This window comes from Struthio camelus, chromosome W, assembly GCF_040807025.1.
Source record: "Struthio camelus isolate bStrCam1 chromosome W, bStrCam1.hap1, whole genome shotgun sequence".
Lineage (NCBI taxonomy): Eukaryota > Metazoa > Chordata > Aves > Struthioniformes > Struthionidae > Struthio > Struthio camelus.
Window position 1 is genome coordinate 23,317,327 of NC_090981.1, and position 19,401 is coordinate 23,336,727.

At 39.2% G+C, this 19,401-nt stretch overlaps 1 long non-coding RNA gene across 1 annotated transcript in view; it reads left to right on the top strand.

The window, feature by feature from the left end:
* The window catches only part of LOC138064073 (uncharacterized), a 117,472-nt gene that overhangs the window by 47,306 nt on the left and 50,765 nt on the right, over nt 1-19,401 (top strand). The window contains exon 4 of the long non-coding RNA XR_011137322.1: nt 16,171-16,247. This is a non-coding gene — a long non-coding RNA (uncharacterized lncRNA). The remainder of the gene's footprint in view (nt 1-16,170; nt 16,248-19,401) is intronic.

The window sequence follows — 19,401 nt, forward strand, 5'->3', positions numbered from 1 at the left end:
TCTATGTCCACTCATATTCAAGCAGAAAATCAAGGGGAAAAAAATCTAATTGTGCTCATACAGAGCATTTCACTAAAAGTCTGTGTCTAATTACAGTGGTGAACACACAGCAGGGACACTAGAAAGAGGAGATATCTTTATACCCTTCGTCTTTGAAGAGGCCCTTTGACACCAAATATGATTCATGGTATGAAAGCAGGCTCCTGACAAGTTATACCCCAATAAGTGTGTCACTGAGGAGTAGGCTGCATACGAAGCATTTGTCACAACATACATATTCTGCCTAATTATTAATGGAAAGTGTATTTTCTCTCAGTTGTTTTCCCATACTAATTAACATTCTTCTATGTTTTATGACTTTGCTTGACAATAAGAAGTTGAAGCAAGTCTGCAGTTCAGATACTCGATATAACTGCAGTGACTTCACATGTTCTATTCTGAGTTGATGGGTCCAGTTGAACCATCCATTTGAAGCAAATGATGCTGGACTTCTATACTGTGCCCCCCAAATTAGCCACAGGATATTTTTCTTCCCTTTTACACATTTGTTATGGGATTCTGTGACTGTGGAACAAATGTGTTGCTATAAATTAAAAGTGGCATATATGCTTCTTATTCTGGAAAGTGTAACTCAAAGCAGCTGCATGGAATCTATAACATCGAATCACAATATTCTTTATAGCAACCATCATAAAAATCTTAATTGCCTTAAAATGTCTCAGAATCAAACTTTGACCCATTACCCTTGACCACCATTCTGCAACTAACACAAAGGCCAGTGTAAGTAATAGCTAATAAGCTGTGAATATATTAGCAGTTACATTTTTCATAACAAAAGCACTGGTCTTTTTTACTGGTCTTTCTCCATTACAGACATTTTTAATATAGCCTCAAGCTCTCATGAAATAGACCCTGATGGTATTCTAGGCATTTGGGATCTAGATGCAAGAGATCTCTGCATTCATAAAATTGTCGGCAACATCCACTCTTCAAATGCTAAAATTATATAAGAACACTTGTTCCATTTCCTGTCGTCTTTAGATATTTCCACTGCATCTGTTGAGACAGGGAAATAACTGACAATTTAGCTAAGACCCTGCTGGAAAGCTTGAAATTTGAACAAGATAGTCAGAAAAACTTGAAGGTACTAGTCACAACTGTTGAGATTCAATTTCTGGAATTGTCACCGAAATCTATTAATCTCACCAAATGATTACAGGGACTGTGATCTCCAAATCTTCGTAGTTAAGAAGGGCATTTGCAGATCATCTACTTGTAGAGCAACACAAGAGTTTAATCCACTAGGAAAGGAGAAATAGGACTAGGTTTTCGTAGCACATTCTAAACTGTATGTATTGTAGCGCTCCTCACATGTTTTTGGAAGGCAATACATTGAGGGAAAGGGACTCCGAAGATCCTGAGACTTAATTTGTATATGGAAATAAATGCAAGTATGTATGTGTAGACACTGGCTTTTAGTGATGAGAAGGGTGAATTTTTGGTTTCTATGCCGTGCCAGTGAGCTTTGAGCCAAGATGGTGTTTGGCATCCTATTTGGTTTGTGGCCTTCCTCATTCATCTCAGGTTTTTACATGTCTGACTTCTCCCTGTGCCTGAGATGCAGTGATTTTTAACCTTTCTCACTGAGTACACATTAAAGACATTGAGATACGTACATACATATCTATGTATGTTTAAAAAAAATCCCTCACAGGGAGGCAACTAGATACAACTTCAAATTCATGCATATATTTTATCTCATGATTTTTAAGTCAATGTATGCTTTTGAGAGCCTTGTCTCATGATTTCTTGAATTATTGTAATTCTACCTCTGCTTATAAAGAAGAAAAATAACCTGTGTACCATTAAAGACAGTTAGGCCTTCAAATGGGACAGAAAGGAGATTGATTATGTTTTAGGTAGCATTGGTCACTTCTCTGGCTGATTCACTCTTTGAAGCTTTGGCTGACTTTACTGCAAGCCTAGATTCATAAATCAGTATTTATATGTCCAAGTGCTATAAAATTGCAGTAATGTGGTACAGTAATGTAGACAGAATGGGAGTCTTCTGTGGAAGGACAATCCTAAAGAAAGGCAATATGCAAACCGCTGTTGTGATTGTGAAGAACTATGGGAGTTTTACCACTGTCTTTAGGAAGTCCTTTTCTTTTGATCTGCTTTTTGTTAGGAAAATGAGGATTGTTTTTGAAGATCACAGTTACCTTTCTTGATGTCATTTGCTAATTATGAGGCTTATTTAGGCATTTAATAGAGTACTTCTAAGTTTTTAATCCTATTAAAATTAGTCTGTTTTTATAGAACTGTTTGTTTTGTAAGCCAACAAGAACAACAGAGAGGGCTGAAACAGTGCTATCGTCAGAGATAGAGACAGCTCAAACAATTTTTCTCCTGTGTACTCATTGTATCATATAAGCATCTGGATTACCTACATGGTATTTGGCCTTTTTCATAATCTCCAATCTTTTTTTTTCTAGTGCAGACATTTCAGTCAAATGAATTGCTAATTGTTACTTAGTGGTCAGCCACAGACTTTACTCAAAAGGGATGCAAAGCAAGCATCAGGAGTCTTTGCTAATATTAACATGACTTATGTGATGCAAAATAACTGTATTAAACCTTTTTAGCTTTTAAAAGAGCATGAGGATCCATCAATAGCTACAATTATGGGAAGGGGATAGTAATAATTTTATCGAGTAGTGTTTGTACTTTTGCTAGCAGAGACTCCTATTTAGTAGTTAGGCAAATTGGGACTCTTCCTTTAGAAATAAAAAGGGGCATGGAGGTCACCCTTTTAGAGCTGGTGGGAGTGTGCTCATCATGCTCCTGAGTTAGTGTATGTATCTTGGAGTGCAGCAGCTTAAGAAAGTCGGGCTTAAAAAAGAATTTGCCCCTCCAAAACCAAGCCTTGGCATTGAAGGTGTGACTGAAATGACATTAAGGGAGGCAAGGAACTGCATGCTCCAGGAAACTTGGTGGACTAAGCATAAAGACTGTCATCAGAGCCAGATTCGTGCTGGTCACTGTCATGTGAGCTCCTATAGCTTGGAAGATTTACCCTGTGACTTGACTTCACCTAGAAATACTGAAGGGAGAAAGTAGAGGTTGTTATGAAATGACAGATAGGATTACTGAAATGATTGCTTTATCCAGCTGTAATTGGGGGAACCAAGTTCTTTACATCATAAGCTTAATCGCTTTTACCATCTGCCATGAATGTCTTAGTGTTTTACAATGAAGTGTTTGGCATGTGGAGTTTTACTACATTCTTAATAAATTAAGACAGACATTGATGACAATACCTTTGGAAAAATCATCTAAATATGCCTAACTTCATTACGACTGGAGGTGCAGTTAGCAGCTAAGAATTACTGGAATAGTATTCCCAAGCTGAGGAATCCTCCTGGTGCAAGTGGGATGCAAATTAAATGGCCAGGCCTATTTCCCAGTGGGGAACTTGAAATAGCCAATGGGAAAAAAATACCTTACCAGTCACAGTATTCTACTGAAAGCATTAAGTCCCTTGTTAATAAGCCCAAAAGAAACATATCAGCACTTTTGATGTACAGCTGTCATAAAGAGATAAGATGTAACAGAATGGGTCTCATCAAATGCTGCTTGTTTTTCGTTTCCAAGCTGCCATGCTGGAGAGCAGGTGCTGGTGCTCCCGAAATCTCTGCAGCAGTAGCGCTGCCCCTAGCCTTTGGGACCAGCGAATGATTTTGTCATCGTTGACATCTGAAACCCCTGAATGCACCCGTTGTCCCATTGCATCCTTTTCATAGGGCAGAAAATCAGGTTATGTGTCATGCCCAGACAGCTCAAGGAGGAGATGTGCTTAAATGGCAACTGTTTTAGTAACAGCATAAAGAAGTAGAGTGTGACCAGCCGAGAAGACAGATACTAGAATATCTGCATTACTGTAATTCATTTGTGCTTTTCTGCAAAGCTGAACTGTACTCATCTCTTACATGATTACCTAAACTTATTTTTAGTTAACAGAAATAACTGTGGATAATGTCAGCTTACTAATGGGTCCAAAGATAGAATTTCTTTTGCCTGTTTTGACAGACTTGATTCTTTCACACAAATCCATGGCTTGCCCAGCTATGCCTGGAGGCTGATACGCTACTGTGGGCTTTTTCAATGCTGTTGATGGATGCTGTGCCGCCAACACATTAATCTGTTTCTTTAGATAAATCGTGCACAAATAAAAGAGCATATGTCAAATCTTAATCGTGTTTCAGTATGGATGAACCAGTATTGGTAAAATAAGACCCCCCTCTTCCCTCCTACACTGAATCTGAAGATAACACTTGAGTCTGAACCGATTGAATATTTTTGATTTCGAAAATATTCCTGAAGAGAGAGCCAGCCACTTCCTCATTTGTTTAATCACTGTAGTGAGCTTCCTTGAGGAGAGGCTTTGCAACAAACCACCCCTCTGGCATCCCAGACCAGTTGGTGCTTCAGGCTGGTTAAGAATTTAAAGCACTCAGGGCCTGCTGGGATCTGCTGCAGCCTGCCTGGCCCTGTGCAGGAACTGCTGCCAGGCCCCTGTGCTTCGAGGGGAATTTGCGGAGACCTACCAGCTGGCTCCTGAAAAAGCAGGACAGGGTGCAGGCCCAGCAATGCTCTCGGAGAGCCGGCTGGACCAGCTGGCCACCTGCAGAATATACCAAAGGGGGCAGCAATCTGCTGAGCTGCCTGAGTAAAACTGGGCTTATTTGGTAGATTAATTTTGAAAGGTTCTAAGTGGCGTTCCTAAGTATTATTTCTGTATTTCTAAGACGAAGCAGCACAAGCGATTGGCCCTTAATAATGAATGAGAAGAATTAATAATTGCCGTATCTACTGCTCTCATCAAACCCTGGCCCCAGCCCTTGGCTTGAAGACCTGACCCCAGATGTGAAGGTAGACCCGGTGAGGAGTCCTGGGTCTTGGACTTGCTTCGCAGCCGCTCGGTCCTTGTGGCCTTGGCAGTCTGTGTTTTCCTGCCGTCCAGATCCCAGAGGGTCCTGGTTTTATGGCTCTGATGCTCTGACAGTCTCTACTCAAACAGCAAGCGTGTTGCTTGAGAAACAGACAAGGTGTTAAGAAATGATAAAATGTGTTGAACAGCATGTTTTGCAGGGACAAGTATAGTTACAGCAGTTGTAATGTGCTTTAGGTGTGTGTTTAGTTGTGTCATGCCGTAACTGGAATGTTTTTGATGAGGAGAAGAAACCTTTATACCCTTTAGGATTTAATAAGCAATTAAACATTCAGTGAAACCCTTTAAATGAAGTGAAAACATGCAGCCGTTCTCAGAAGAAAATCAGAAGAACATATATTCACTGGTTTAAAGGTACTTAACCTATTTAAAATTTTATGTTGCAGTTGTTCTTAGACATCTTGACTCAGGATACTATTCAAAATACAGGAACATAGATGTAGAAACGGCCCTTTCTGATGGAGCTGACAGTATATAAAGACATGATTGTCAGGGTACCAAAGGTCTGACTTGAGATTAAACCAAAAGGTTTTATGTTGCTTTTCTTGTGCAATTCTCGTATATGAAAGATACGCAGATTACCTAATAGTGTTGCAGTGCAGCTGGGATAAGGCACTGTTGTTATACCCATGCTGAATATTGAAAAAAAGGGGAGAAATCCAACAAAACAAAAAAAAAAAACCCAACACCTAAAATTTCTGTGGGGTTTGTGTGTTCTGTAAGAGCTTGATCCAAAGCCCGCTGTTGTGTTTTCATTACTTTTAGTGGGCTTCAGAATCAGCCTTAACTGAGCATCATGAAAAAATCTGAAGTCCTGCAGTGATGTGAATGCATTATTAAAGTCCTGCTTCCTTCTCTTGCCTGTTAAAATCTGCATTTGATCTGCTTTTTTCTCTTCTCCAAAAACTGGGCAGATGTTTATGCTTGTTTTCAAATGACTTTTTGCTTGTCAACTATAAAAAAAAAAATTATAAAAATTTCAGCTCCTGCATGTTTGCAGTGGGTGACCTAGTTCATTGCAGAAATAGGTTAAAATTAGCCTTCGTAAAAAATCTATTTTCATCTCGCAGAATATCTTTTAGCCCATGTCTTTTTGTATTTCATAAAACGTCTATCTCTTCCTGCTTAAAAAGCTGGCGTTGTTTTGCGAAGCTTTGATCAAGACACGCTCATTCAGACCATGACAGCCTTAATTACATCCAGAGTTATGGTAACAAGGCGGCTTTATCCTGCCTCATATACTCAGTATCTTAAAGTATATCATTGATCCGGATTTTCAAATATTAGGTATTCTTTTGTTTGGGGGAAAAAATGATTATTTAGCTGATGGTTTGAACTTTTCTTTTGTTTTCCCTTTTAACACTTTGGTATATTAACATTCTGAAATAAGGAGAGCTGTGTGGTATGTTCACACTTTATGCTTAAAAATTACACATGCACTGTAGGAAGTCTCAGCTCACAATTCCTGGCTAACCCATGTGACTTTTTATGGCATGCAGCTTGATAAGTTTATGCTGATCATATTCTTGGTTAGTTTTACTGACTGTATTCCACCATGGTTATGGCTAAGACTCACCATCTACGGGGGTTTATAATAATAGCGCATTACATTCTTTATTCTGTTTTTAGGAAAGCTGTAACTGCGTAGGGGAAGGATTTGTGTGCTTATGTAAAAATGTGATTGCTGGAGAGCTTTCTGAGCCATATCAAAAATCATAATAATAATTATTGGTTTTTTACTAGTACAAATTTCAGCAGAGGTATAACTCTGTCTATGGGGTATGTTGACACGTAGGAAATGGAAAATAGAAGGCTTACCTTACTGCTGTTTGCAGATTTGCTATAAAAATATTGCTGCTTTGGATTATTCTAATCCAAATGTGTGAAAGTTCAGTGACAACAACACATACGCTTTTTCCTCAGTGGACCTGCCTTCTGAACAAACATTACCATTCATCTCCGCTCCTTACCTTTGAGCGGTCCTGGAGCCTTCGTGCAAGATAATGTCTTGTTTTGCACAGACGTGCTTCGCAATCAAGGAGCGCAAGCTGTTTTTGCTAACCTAACTAGCCTTCACAGTTTCTAGAATATGCTTTTGTGGAGCTTAGCCCCTCGCTGTCTTCCTGCTGAAAGTGGGCGAGAACTGGACAGAGCCTTAATTCTGCCTTTAACGCCCACTTAACACACAGCTGAACTGCGAGATTGTGCTGAGTCTGTCATGGAAGATGCAAAGAGCATTTGGTTTCCTCCAAGGCACAGGAGCTATATGCAGACGCTTAAAACTTGATGTGTACTTGCAAAATAAGCAAAAATAAGCAGAAGACATGCTGAAAAGCGATGAGCTATTTTTTCTATCCTTCTGCTCGGGCAGGATTGTTCAGTACTTGCATTTGCAGTACAATGGCCTTGCTCGTTCACCTCGCTCTAAGACTTATTTGCTTATTATCATTATTACTTTGTTTATACTGCAGTATAAACTGGGCCTTGGCGATGTTTAGGACCCGTTTTCCTAGGCTTTGTACAAATAAGTAAGGAAGTGACTTTGCTCGAAGCAGCACACAGTTTGCCCCAGGTCCAGGGTCTAAATTTAACTTTCCTCATATAAATGACTGTGGTCCTTTCTGCAAAGAGAAAGCTTGCGATCCATTTTGGGCTCAGTTGATAGCTCCGTGAAAGGATATATAGCAAGTGATTTTGAGAGTCATATTTTCTCTCTAGTTTAATAAGTTGCTTCCTATCCGCATAATAGAGAACAAGTGTATTGATATGTACACTGATAATCTCCAGCTTTCTGTCATCGTCCCAGTAATTCACACTAACTAACTACGTATGTGTGCCTTGTAGTCTTAGGTAACTGTTGAGGATGTCTCATTTGCTTGCATATCGGCTGGGGACACCAAAAGAGCTGGGGCTTGTACTTCACCTGCAGCGTCATTGTCCCACAGCAAACAAGACATACACTGCCTGGTTAAAAACAGTTGATTTTGTACTGGGTCATCTATGCTAACGGCATGCCAGGTACGAAACGTGTTGCTTTATTTTATGCTTGGTATATTTTAAGATTTCATTAAGTTCAATGACAACACAGAAACGTTCCAGAACACGATCGTGCTGCGGCAGTCACTGGATTTATTGTTAAAAGTAATTTTACTGAAGGAATTATGATGCACTGGGGAGAAATTACCTTTCTTGCAAATATTCCTCAGAGGATTGCTTTGGAGCTCGGCACGGTTTTATTTTAAACAGAAGTTTAAGAATAAGAAGGAGCTTCATAAAAGGTTTGTTCACTACATAACCACCTTTTTTGTTGTTATTAGGCAAGCCATTACTCCAACTATTTTTTTCTCCTTTTAATTTGAGGTAAGGTTGTGGAGGTTGGGATGTTTTACATTATGTGAAGTGCTTCTGGCATTAAGCTATTAGGGAGACTGGGGTTGCTTTACCCACTAGGTCACGGTAAATGAATGCAGATGCAAAGACTACGTCAATTGTGTCAATGGTGAAGGCTGCGCCACACAGATTGTGAAAAATTAGAGGAGGGCAGGAAATAATTTATTTTTCTAACAACCTATTTCCCATTTACAAGTTGTACCTGTTGAAGCTGAAAATGCTCCCCTTGTTTTGTCCTTTCCCTGCTGCCTGTCTCTCTTTTTTATTTGACAGATATTCAACACTTGAGGCCTTAAGTTCAGATGAGTATTATTAACAGCGACCATTACAGTCCCCTGGGGATTAATTTTACTTTGTGCGTGTGTGTGTTTCCACAATAGTTTCAAGATGCTGGAATGCAGATATATTTCAAGTGGAAAAAAAAAAAAAAATTTAGACAGGTTGATTCATTTAGCTACCCAGCAGGATCTGATTGCTTTTCTAAAGTTAATTCCCAGTGAGTTTTTTTTCCCACCAGAAGAATACTACAGTAGCTATTGCTGTGAATGAAAATAATTGCTTTCTTGCAAAGAAATGAGTCAAGGTTTAACTTTTTTCCGTATTCCTCCTTTTATACAATTTTTTTTGAAGTCACTCAGAGCAAAGGTATGCTAATTACATAGACATTTACAAGATATTGTTCGTGCGATGTCCTCTTTCTCAAGAACTAAAGCCTCTGCCTTCTCTGAGGAAATTAAAAGGTTGTTTTCCTTATTCAGAGGCAGGGTGTCTTTTTGGTTCATGTTTGTTGGGTTTGGAGGGGAGGGATTGGTTTGCTTGCTTGATTACAGCTGACAAAGCAAAAAGACCCCTTTGTCCCTCTCTTCAAGCTGTGCGTGAACTCCACTGGAATTCTGAACAGGTAAAACAATAAATCCTATGTACTGCGGATGGGCTAATAAGAAGTTCTTCTTGCATTCTGGACTCTACAAGCAGCAGCTATGACACAGAAACGGCAAGTACATATTTTGCTGGTGATGGCATTTAAAGTGTTTGATACTCTCAAAATAAAAAATGTTCTATTTTCGTACTTTCACTGAGGACTGAAGTGCAGATTAAAGTTTCTTCTATATTTATGGGGTGCACCTAGGCAAAACCTAATATAAATCACAAGAGTTCAATGGTGGCTTTGATGACAGTTTCCACAGCAACTTTGATAGTTTGTCACGTACCAGTTGAGAAGTAGCTGAGCGATGTAGAGAGACGAAAGTAGCGCAAGCAGAAAAAGCAATTTCATATATTTTGGCCAAGCTACGACTGCAGCAGCACATTCAAAGGAGCCCAGGTGGAAGAGACCCAGAAGCCAGAGCAGCAGGGAGCTCGCGCCTGCTGCCTGGGCCACGGCGGTGGGAGGTGCGGCACTGCCCTGGCATCCTCCTTGGTGTCTCCATGATTTGGGGCAGCTGGGTAGCAGGGTTCGGCCCCTCTGGCGTCCAACCGGTCGTGCCAGAGCTGCAGTTAGTTACGGTGCAGTGCGTTCCCTTCAATTTATTCTCATCACCTGGGTTAAAGAATATAATTCTCAAGAATATGTTTCTTCCAGTGACACCTTGACAGCCATTTTGATATCACTGCTGCCTAGAGTAATCTCTCTCTTGAGATTTAATCAAAAGCTTCTGAAGAAATATGGTGAGGGAAAGATCATATCTTCTTATTAGGCTAATCTAAAATTTCCATTTCTTCAGCCTCTCGTACTTTACTTGTTCCTAAATATCAAACAAATATAAAGATTGAGATTTTTTTTTGAAATCCCAAGCTTGCTTAGTTACAGAACTACAAATGAGTGGTTGTAAGAGTTGACTTTTTTCCTACTTTTTAAAGGTTTGCAATGTGTAGGAACGGCTGACTTGGCTTTTCAGATAGCTATGTAGCAAGCATCAGGGTGATTTTTACCACGTATAAATTCTCAGCAGAGTCCATTCGGAATGCTACTAAGGAGAGAAATATATCCATTTTAATAGTCCTTAAATTTGAGGTAAAGCAGATGCAGTGTTGATATAAATATTAATGTAACACCTTCAGGCAAAGACAGTGCACTTTGGGAACCTTAATTAGCATCTCAGAAGGATTTCTTCCAATAAATTGTCTAGTATTGCCATGTGAACAGCTTCAGGTAGTGAATCTACCCTTGGATTCACTGCGGATAAAATAACTGAGCAGGAAAACAGGAGCTAGGCTGCGTTGTGGTACTAGAAACAAATCTTATTCTGACGCTGGTGAGAGAGTGGTCTGGTATAGTAACAACAGAGCATGTCACCCAGCAACAAACCCCAAAGTGTTTCTTCGGGTGTGTAGGAGCAGACTGAAATTTGGGATTGTGGTAGTGACAGTCAGCGTGAAAAAAGAGAAGAAAAATATATATACTTTTACATTTCAGCTAGAATTTTTTATTCATTGAAACTAAATCTTGTATGGTTCAAGTGCCATGGCAGTACTACAGAAGGGGTCATGCTGGCTCTGAAAGCATTTCTGTTCCTGAATTATATGAATTTAAATAAAGCTAAAAGTAGCAGAAGTAGAATATATATTTTCATCATTTAGGAAGACGTACAGTGGTTAAAACTGCTTAGGCATAAATTATAAGATTATTTAGTGAGTAAGTAATGAATACTGAGATAAACTTGGCAGGCCCTTAAGGACATCCTGTCAGCTCGGTGTGCAGACTGTAACAACCCCATAAATAGAGTTATCTAAAGAAATCACCCTCAAATCTGTTGGTACGATTAGATTTTATCAAAGTACTAACTGAGAACATGTATTAGTCAGTGATCGTTTGACAGTCTGTGTATTTTAAGCAATATCTGTCAGTATTAATCAAGAATTTACGGTTGTGATGTAAGCTCTGGTGGCTGCAAACAAACCCATGACATTAAAAAGAATGATAATATAATCTTAAATGGCTTTATAGTAGGTAATCTAGGTCAAGAGTAGATAAATAGTTGTTTTAGATAGAGGTCTTAAAAAAAATCATTAAAGATTCCCTCTAGTTTACTTTAAAAATTTAGAATGCGAAAACTTAATTGCAGATAGTTAGCTAGGAAGTTAGTCAAAGATTTGGGGTCCAGAAAGAAAGAAAAGATACTCTGAAACTGGCCTACCAGCCATTTCGTTAAAAAGTCGACCAATGAAGCTGGAAAAGAAAGTCTCCAGATTCCAGTAAGCAGTTTAGTGCAGAAACAAATTTTAAGATTGAGTTACTTATACATCTGTTTCTGTGTTGGACACGTTTCTGAATTGTACCTTAGCAGTGCGGTCATGTTACCGCACATCTTCATGTAGTAAGTGAGTGATTGTTGTATTAGCTTAGTGATTCCTAAAATCCAGTACTTCTGTGTTTGTAAGTTCATTCTAATAGATTATAGATACGTTCTATAGTTTTCAGCTGTTTTTCTAAATCTCTTACAGCAATTTTAGTGGAAAAATGCATTCCATGTTTATTTCTGAAGACTGGGGTGGCGGGGGGAAGGTTAACAAAAGTTCCAATGGTTTTGTCATGAAAAGTTTGTTGTATTGGGATCGTCCGTCCCAAGTGCTCCAAAATAACGACAAGCCCTGGGGAAGCAAGTGAATGGTTTGCAAATGCTGGAGATTTTTTAAAAAGTTAAAATGTTGAGTCTTCTAATGTTTTTACCTTACATCTTGAAATATTTTAGGGAATATTTTCTTTCTTATTTTATTTATTTTTTTCCAATAGCCATGATAAATAGAAGCTTTTTAAGAAATGATAATGTTTATCTTTTTATTTCTGGAACTGGATTGAAAATATTGAACACTTCAGGCGTTATTAAAAGGGATCAAAGACTTGGCAAAGCCATGTGCTTCTAGAAATTAGGTGGAAAATTGAGATTGGGTAAACTTGATTCTGCTTACCACTTTGCGTATTAAGGTGGATCTGTCAGCCTGTAGAACATTCACCTCTGTGTGAAAATCTAAACCTTTTTTCCCCTCCTTTTATAAATGTTTTGGCAAAAACAGAAGTGTAGCTCTTTAAATAGAAAATCTGTCTATAATCTGAAATGGTGAACATAATGAATCGGCTCTCTGGATATAGTCTCTCTAGTCTGTTAATGCTCGCAAAAGAAATTCAATAAGAAAGAAAAAAATTGTAACTAAGAATTTACTGAGTATAAATGCAGTAACTTTCTTGATGTGTAAGTATGACTTGCTGGGCTTTCTGACGTTTTTAAATTAGCCCTGTTTTGGAAGTAAAAGGAATGGAAACGCTGCTTCGGCAGGAAGAGAAGGTTAGTTAGAACTATCACAGTGCCTGTTATCCTTCAGAAAGGCATTTACCTTTTCCTCCCCCACGAGGAGGCACGAGTTTTGCCATTTGGGTATGTGCAACTGCAGACTTCTTGCACATTGAATTCTACTGACTTAAACAAACAAAAAGTGTTTTATTGGCAACTCTAGAAGTCTGGAGATGGGAGAGTGAATTTCACCTAAGCTAAAGGATAGCATCAGTTAAGAGAGAAGAATAGGTGTGTAGCCACCAGAGAGTACTACTAGCACGGACTAGCGCAGCAGTTTGGGATTGTAAAGAGTTTCCCATAGATTATCCTGTTTAAAGACTAGGTCCATCTTTCACTCTTTTAGTGATAACTCTTCCACTCTTTTTTTTAATGTTCCAGAGTGTACCTATTTCCTATTTTTCATTGAATGGTTGTTTCCAGTACAATAATTAAGGATAAGATTATTAAAAAGCCTCCAAGACATACATCTCACTGGCTCTGTGGTCTGTGGGTCAGAGCTAAAAAGGGCCCAGGTACCTACCGTAAGAGGTAGATGGGCTTCCAAATCATAACACTTTAGTGCTTTCAGATCTCCGCACAAGCTTGAAATCATCCCCTCCTATCCGCATTATTTCAGCATGAAGGGGCTGAACATCTCCTTGCCTTGACTGTAAAGGCTAAGCTGAAATGCAGTCATTTACTCCCAGGTTTTTTCAGATGAGAAATTCTTTAACACTGATTGTGTAAGTTGTTCTGAAGTATTTAGGGGAGAATGGACTAATTAGATTTGTTCGAATCATGGGCAGTAGACTTTTAAAGTAAGTTCTTGCATTCAGTTACAGGGGAGGTAGGTGGAATAAGAATGAATTTAGTTTTCATGAAAGTTCCCTTGTAGGTTTGTTTGAAATCGGACTTGAAGTCTGAAATGGAAGGCTTAACTGCTCTTCTCTTGCCCTTAATGTTTGTGGGGTATGAATCAGTACCCGGAATAAGGAAGATGTTTTCTAGGGGAGAAAGAAAGCAATACCTTTTTGGGAAAAAGAAATAATGAGAAAAATATCCCACCATCAGTGTCTTAATAGTCCCTCAAGCCAGTTTCCTACCCACAGTGTGAAAATCCTGTGGGCATGTAACTTCTTAACAAATCATGGGGTACTTACTCCCTGCTCGCTCTTACCAGCTACTGGTTGAGGTGCAGGGCACGGGCAGTGCACTTAGGCAGCTTTGACCTAACTTGAGGCTCTCCAGGCAACCCCCACTGTAGTTATTTCACCTTTAGTAGGCCTGCAGCTCTTACTGGGGCGTCTGTTGTTTTCTTCTGCAGTTTCAGCAAAATGCAGTGAAAGCAATTTCTACCTTGCTGTGCACCAAGAAGGCATTTCTGCAGCATTGCCTCTGGGTCATCTGTCAGTGAAAAATCACCGCTGTATCACATCCTCTTGGCAGGGAGTCGATACCATGCAGCAGCCGGTTTCCCTTCTCCTGGTGTCAGTTCAGTTTTACTACTTGCATACAGTGTGCTAGTGACATCTCCTCCTTCCCTGCCCTATAATGTCAACCAGAGCATTTCCAAAAAGAGAGCTATTGGATGAATTTTCCAGCTAGCTGTTCCCCTGTTCACTGAGAGACAGTGGTGGAGAACATCTTTCCTAGAAACTTTATCCATCTGGAGTTCTGGATAAGCATCTTATGGAGTATCTCCTTGTCCTTATTTCCTCTCCTGCTACAAAGATGCTGTCAAAGAACTCTTCTTCCTATATTTGCATTTTCTCCTACTGCCAAGAGATGGTTAGTAGCAAGCTTTCTGCCTTTTCTATGTAGTTTCCGAACATCGGTGCTTTGTGTTTGTCACTGGGAAATGACGCACCGTATTTGGCGGTCAATGTGTGGTGGTTTGTGTGCATGTGTGAATGAGCGCCTGGCTTTTATAGAACGTCGTATAATACAGAAAAGCCATCACTGTCAGTTTGTCAAGCGTAATGTATGAGTTGCTGGAAGATGCCCCTTTCTTTAGGCTTGTTGAAGAAGTTTAAACATGCTGGTGTATTTTTCCAGTATGGGAAGATCTGAGTGAATTTGAGTTACTCTGATATTTTTTTGAAATTGAGCACTGGATCAAAAAAACCAGGTAATTCAGAGACTATTGTACAGGTTAGTTTGCAGCTACAAGGTCTTACAGGTAGCACCAGCTCCTGAGTTTGTGTCTCATTTTTGATTGCCTTATGAATGATTTTTAAAAATATTCAGACTTTCAAAAATAGAGAAGTTAAATGCAAAATGCCATAAAAGTGTCCTTTTTCAAAATGTTCTGTCCATTAAGTATGTTGAAGGATGAAAATGGCATTTATTGCTACAGCTAAATCCTGTGAAGGCTTGCAATGAAATTTTATGTTTTTATTACTAATCTTTGTGTCTGGTGTATCTATCCTGTAAATGGTCCTACAAGATTTCCCTTCTATTTGGGATGAACAAAATGCAATGTTAGAAGAATATTTTAAAGAAAATAAATAATCATTACCATACATCTCAGAAGGAAATAATTTAATATTTTTAGAACAATATGAGGCAAGTAGTACATAACTGGCTGTTGAATTTCCTAAAGTGGAGACAAAGAAATCAACTGAGAATGAATATGGCCTTTTTACTTAGAGAGTGTCACTTCATGTTAGAGTAATTTACTTCTCTTTCAAATAAAACTGCTGCCTTTATTTAGAAGATAGATGCAAGACTGCAGGCACACAGTCCAGGGATTCTGTTTCACTTACTTTTTACTTTTTGAAGGACTGCCTAGATCTAATCTTATTAGATCAGACTTTCTTGTATTCACAGTTGCATAATTTGCGATAATTTGCAAATACTGAATAATTTGAAACACAAAATAAAAGTTAAGAAAAATGAGAACACTAGGTGAACATGTAGAATAAAAATAGTTCAGATAATTTTGATCATTCGATAAATTTTAGCTTATAGAAACTGCTCATAATTTGTTTTCCCTTGAATTGTATACACTGCCTGTTTTTTTTACTGTCGAAAATTAATGCTTATTGGTTAAGTGTTGTGCCATTTTGCTCTGCTTGTTCTTTTTTTAATCAAAGCTGTGCCATTAAGAGAAAGTGATGAGAAAATGGGAACTGAAAGTTCCATTTTTTAAATGAGGTTCATTTGAAGCTAATTAATTAATACCACCTCCATGAGGGAATTCATAGCAAACAGTACTAACTGGTTTGTTGCATCAGCTAAATTGGATGCAACTCATTTTCTTCCCTTGTTCTTGTGGTATCTATAAATATTGGCTTTTTTTTTGGCACAAGTTGTTACAGAGTTCCAAAAACTACCCTCAAAGTCTTCATTCATACGTAAATAAGACCTAACGATGTATGAATGCATTGAAAATCAAAGGCTTGTTATGTTGATGATTAAACAGCACAAAATTTTTCTGTGTTTAACAGTGAATATTTAGCACAATTTTCCTCTTTTTTTTTTTTCTCTTAAACAAAGTGAATAGATGGATGGACACTATGCTACGTACAGTAAAATTCCTGGGACATTAAGACTGGTAAAAGGCATTTCTGTCTGTAAGTAGTTTTATGTCTTTACTGTGACGTCTTGGATTTAATAGCCTATTTTGGTATGATGTACAGGTTCAAAGGACTTAGCATGTTTTACTGGGAATGACTCCACTGATAGCAAAGTTGGCTGCTTGAAGGAAGGCTACATTAGGTTACCTTCCCTTTTTCAGATTGCTGTGTTATCACTAACCCTTTTTCAGGATGGAAATATAATGAGGATTGTTATGGGGAGGTGTTTATAAATGAAGTAAAACAAAATGCTAGCGTCTGCAAGTGTTCTAAATTGGCATTTGTCTGAATTCATAAAGGATCTTTAAGAAAAGTTAGTTTGGGAAAGCATAATAAATAGGAAGAATCTTGAGTCACTGTGTGGTGCAGAATAAAGTTTATTGTGAATTCCCAAAATCATAATGAGGGAATGGGTCTGTGGATAGGATTTATAGATCTGTGTCTATTTTGGGGCAAGCTCAATAATAACTTTATTGGCTAGCTGTGCACTTTGTGGATATATGGCTTACTCCCAGCCTTTTCAATTTCTTTAGTCTGCTAGCTTGAGCTTTAAAATACTAGAGATGAGCCAGTCTTCTAATTTTGTGACAGATTCAATGAAAATCTGATGAAACTGTCTTGTTTTCCTGAAAATTGTTGGCTGAGTAAACACAGGCAAACCTCAAACTATATTTGTAGGCGTCCCTACCATTTTTACATATAAATGTACAGATTTAAGTCCCTCAGAATAAACACAAAGCAGAATGATGGCTGCAGTCTACAAGACAAGCTTTGAAAATGAGTAGTATAGAGCCACAGGTGGTAAAGAAGTTAAAGACAGCATCTTTGCTTTTACCTTTTCATTCTGAGTCACTTGACTCCATGGTAGAGACATCTAATGACTCGCTGTAACCTATTTTGTCAGAGCCTGAAATCAATCCCGCACACGGCCCGCTCCAGGGTCAGAACATCACTTAAAAAATTATTTGTATCTCTCATCTCTCCTGATTTATATAATCTACCTATCTTATGGAAATATTTAGGCTGGCAGAGGCCTCTAGACATCACCTGCTTCCATCTTCTCTTGAAAGCAGGGTCCTAGGCGAGGTTATCCAGGCCTCTGTTGAGTCAATTCTTTAACTTTTGCCAGAGAGGGACACTCCACCACTTCTCTGGGCAAGCTGTTTCAATGTTTAACTGCTCTCAGGGTGAAGAATGCTTTTCTTACATGCAGACAGAATTTCCCCTTGAAGCAGCTTGTGCCCATTGCCACTTGCCCTGTCTCTGCGCACCCTTGTGAAGAGAGCACCTCCATGTTTCTCTGTAACAACTGTTTAGGAACTGGAAGGTTGTGATTCAATCCCTCGGAGCCCTCTCTTCTCTGCATTGAACAAACCCCCTTTCTACAACCTTTCTTCCTACAACCTTTCTTCCTATGTCAACTTCTCCAACCCTTTAATCATCTTGGAGGTTGTCATCTGCTGGACCTTCTCTGTTTTTTTCAGTCTCTCTCTTGAACTGGGGACCAACACTGGATGCAGTACTCCAGATGTGGCCTGAAAAATGCCAAGTGGGGGTAACCATATGCCTTGGTCTGCTGGCTATACACCTGCTTGTTGTGGACCGGGATGCAGTTGGCCTTTGTTGTTGCCAGGGCACGCTGCTGGCTCACGCTCACCTTGCTGCCCCCAGGACCCCAGGGACTTTTCAGTAGAGATGCTTTCCAGCCAGGCAGTCCCAGCCAGTACTGTGGCTTGGGATTCCTCCGACCCAGGTGCTGGACTTTACATTTCTCTGTGGTAAACCTCATACAGTTCTTGCTGGCCCATTTTCTCTGTAGCGTGACCCTTCCTTTTTCACCACTTCTCCTAGTTCGGTGTCATACAGAAGCTTGGAGAGGGTGCATTCAGTCCTGTCATTGGGATTGTTTTATAAAGATATTGATACTAATCAGACCCAGTATCAACCCTGAGGAACTCTACTTGTGACCGACTGCTAATTTAACTTTGTGCCATTGACTGCCACCCTTCGAACTTGACAGCTCAGCCAGTTCTCCACTCGTCTTGCAGTCTATCTGCCCAGTCTGTGTCTTATCAGTTTATCAACAACTATGTTGTGTGAGACCATGTCAAACACCTTGTTAAAGTCAAGGTAAGCGATGTCCACAGCTCTCCCCTCACGCACTGAGGACGATGTTTCATCACAAAAGGTGATCAGGGTGGTCAAACATGATTTGCTATCAGTAAATCCATGTTGGACTTTCCCTGTCACCTTCTCCTTCGTGCATCTGGTAACGGGTTCAATGAGGACACGAACCGTAATTTTCCCAAAGCCTGAAGTGAGGCTCACTGGCCTATAGTTTCCCAGATCATCCTTTTTGCCCCTTTTGTAGATGGCTGTAATATTTCCCCTTTTCCAGTCCTTCAGGACTTTCTTTTATCTCCAAGACCCTTCAAAGATGATAGAGCCTGGCTTTGCGATGATGTCAGCCAACAGATATGTTGTGAGATTGTGACATAGCGTAGTACTTTTTTGCAATCATATTTTATAGAAATGTGTGTTCTTTGTCACTTGACCAGGATATTGGCTTTTTATTAGAATTTAATATCCAGTAATTCAGTCAATGGGATATCTTGTCCATTTTTTAAATGAAAAATCGGTAGGAAATCAAATTTTGTCCCAGTGACACCATCATCTGTATTTTGTTGCTCTAGTATGTTCAGTAGAAGAACATGTGGCTGCAATTAGCTGCAGAAATGCGAGCAGCAGGAAACAAAGACGACCCAATCTATGTCTGTGCCACAGATAATCACTGGCATAGCTCATACTATCACATCATGTTTTTAAGAGCTAAATATATATGGCAGTATGATATGCCTATTTATGAAGCTGGATTACTATCATTTTTTCAGTTTCCCAAATCCTGCCTAGTAAGGTCCATAAACCAGACTTTCCAGAAAAACTGTAATCATCCCCTGGTTTATGAACAGTATAATGTCTAATTCAGTTCTGAGTTACTGAAGTAGATATTGTGGCTCGCTTACATTTGGAAAGGAACGTGCACATAAAATTCGCTGTACTCTGTTGTCTGAGAAATGTGTAATCCTGCTGCATTAGGGAAAAATAATGTCACTTATGGAAGCCTTGCTATTCTAGCCTTCTGCAAAAAGAT